Source organism: Hevea brasiliensis, chromosome 5, assembly GCF_030052815.1.
Source record: "Hevea brasiliensis isolate MT/VB/25A 57/8 chromosome 5, ASM3005281v1, whole genome shotgun sequence".
In the NCBI taxonomy this organism is placed as follows: domain Eukaryota; kingdom Viridiplantae; phylum Streptophyta; class Magnoliopsida; order Malpighiales; family Euphorbiaceae; genus Hevea; species Hevea brasiliensis.
Window position 1 is genome coordinate 14773689 of NC_079497.1, and position 3334 is coordinate 14777022.

Below are 3334 nucleotides of genomic sequence, written 5' to 3' on the forward strand. Positions count from 1 at the left end.
AAAGGCTGGAAGAGTTTGGGGACCTCTACTAGATTCTCCCCTAAGTCTCTTATCACAAGCCCTCTTTTGAGCCATAGAGCAGAGAAAAAGGTATAGAGATAGAGACACTATACAACAAACATGGAAAGTCCATACCCAAATCAAAAACAACATAATAGCCAAAATCAAAGTCATAATAGCCATAAACTATTACCTCACAAGTGAAAATAGATAATCATGCAGCAAGAACAATAATATTATACAAATCATGTCAATTTAAGGCAATATAGCTCAAACTTAAACAAGAGCCTAATATGTATAGCTTTATACTAATAATAGTGCAAGAGTCTCAAACTAGGCACTATCATTATAAGGAGGATATTCTTAAGCTTAAAAACAAAAACTTACCAATACACCTAAAATACTCAACACATTTTAATTACCTCACATGCTAGGTAACACAAGGAGAAACAGCATATATAAACTTCACAAGAAAAAATTTTCCATGTTAAAAGCAATATTAATGTGTGTCACATTTAAGAGAATCATAACCAATATTGTAATTTGCATAAAAAAAAAAGATCAAAAGATTAATAAACCAAAAGACATTTGCACATGGCTCATTTTACAAAAAGAGTTACAAGTCTCAACATCCTAGGTTCAAACACTTCTAAAAAACAATTCACATGGGAGGCCAAAGCTTAGGATTTAAAACAAAGGACAAAAGCATACAAGATCTCAAACTAGTCAACAGAGTAGACATAGCCTCCTATTGAATTTGTGTAAACAGAGCCATTAAAAAGCCAAAATAAGGAAAATATTGGATGTAAAGCAAAATTAAAAAGGACTTAGTTGACATAACCCTAAAACAAGAATACAAGGGACTTTGTCAATAAAATAGTCATGCCATGAACATAGCACTAGACATAAAAATAGGATAAGGTGAAAGGAAGTACCAAAACTAGTTCAAGTATGTCTTATTTGTAAAAGGCATCATAATGACATAATTTACTACATGTAATATTCATACTAGCTTAAATTTGCCTTTAAAAGAAAACTTGCATAAAAGAGCTAGACAAGCATATAAAATAAATACCATTAGTTTTTTATGGTATACAACTTTAAACAAGTGTGCAAACATAATTTTGGTAAGTTTGCATAAAGAAAAATTTGATCTAGAACAACACACTAGCAATAGGGCACCCAATCATAAGACTTAGGCTCATTTTGGTCATAAATAAGAAAATGCATATATCAGAAGCAATATATATATATATATATATATAACACAAGAAAAACACAAGCATAACATTTAAGAGAAACAAAATAAAATGTGTATATATGTGTACAGATGCATAAACAAAGAAAAATCTAATATAAGTTGAAACAATATGTCCATAGTATTGTAATAAGAACTAAAACACAAAAGAAATTGCAAAAACCAGTTTAGACAAACACAATTAAAATCAATGTAGTTGAGAAAACAAATGTTACAAACTTATTTACTAGAGAATCCATATCCATATATAGAGTTATTACTTTTTTTCATCAAAACAATGATAATAAAACCACATTTCCAGATTTAAAAGTATGCCAAACATAAGAATATATACAAATTTAAGAAGAAAGGCATAAATGGGAACTTACCCAAAGGAGAGAAAAAACAAAAATAGCAACCCAAAAGCCCAAACTCGATTTAACTAACAATTTACTAATAAAGTACAACTAATAAGTATAAAAACTTGTTAAAAACAAGTAATTTAAAAAAAAAAATAAAAAATACCTGAGAAACGCAAACAGCCCTAAGGGTAGAGAATCCTTCAAAAATTGGTGAATAAAGAGGTTGAGGAAGGGGAAAATGAAATTTTAATGGGTCCTTTTAAGGATTTTAGATCGAAAAGGGAAAAGAGGGATAGAGAGGAAAGAGGGCCGCGAGAGAGAAAGAGTGTAAAGGCTTTGTGAAGAGTCAAAGAGGGAACTTAGGGGTTTTTAAAAAACTCTAGGTTCGACTGCCACAACCCATACTGCCCATTTCTGAAAAACTTGAAATAAGATGTTCAGCTGCCGAAACACTAAGTTTCGGCAACAGCTTTGCTTACTGCCTGATTTAAAAATTTAAAAAAAAAAAAACCTTTTTAAAAGGTTCAGTAGCTGAAAGACAAGGTTTCGGCTACCGCTTTCAGTTATGCCCCAAAGTGAAAAACAGTAGAAATACTTCGGCTGCCGAAAGAGACTGCTTCAGCTGCCGAAATTGCCACTGCCAGAAAATTGTAAAGGCAATTTTCATGACTAAAACAACTTAAAAAAACTTTCCTTATAAAATGATTAAAACACCTTACATATAGAATTTTTTTAAAACATTGAGATAAAACTTAAAATAAAAAAAATACAACAAGTAAACAAGAAATTTTAAAAGAACATATACATAAACATCACAAATTCAAGCATCATGACTATCATGCATCCGTAATTCTCTGTTAATGAAATTAAATCTATCTTCACACAAGTGTTTTGTGAAGATGTCAGCTAATTGGTTATTTGTATCAACAAACTCAAGAACAACATCATCATTCAATATATAATCACAAATGAAATGGTGTCTTATGTCTATATGCTTAATTATAGAATATTGTATGGGGTTCTTAGTCAAATTGATTACACTTGTATTATCACATTTAATAGGAATTTGATCAAAAGACACTTTGAAGTCTCTTAATTATTGTTTAATCCAAAGAACTTGGCTACAACAAAGACCCACAGCCACATATTCTGCTTCGACGATAGAAAGTGTAACCAAGTTTTGTTTCTTGCTAGACCAAGAAACTAAAGAATGTCCTAGGAGTTGACAAGTACCTGAGATACTCTTTCTATCAAGGATGCTTTCGGCAAAGTCAGCATCCGAGTATGAACATAAATCAAAAGATGTATTTCTAGGATACTATAAACCTAAATGCAATGTGCCATTCAAGTATTTAAGAAAGCATTTAACAACATGTAAATGAGACTCTTTAGGACATGATTGAAACGTGCACATAAACACATGAAAAACATAATATCTGGTCTACTTACTATGAGGTATAAGAGACTACTGATCATACCTCTATAGAGCTTTTCATCAACTGGTTTTCCTTTTTCATCCTTGTCAAGCTTGGTGTTTGTGCTTATTAGAGTTCTACTTGGCTTACTATTCTCCATCGCAAACCTCTTGATCAATTCTTTGGTGTACTTGGCTTAGTTGATGAAGATGCCATCCTTAGCTTGCTTGATTTAAAGCCCAAGGAAGAATTAAGAAGATCATGAGTTCTCCCATCATGCTCATCTCAAACTCAATCTTCAAAGTATTAGCAAACTCTTC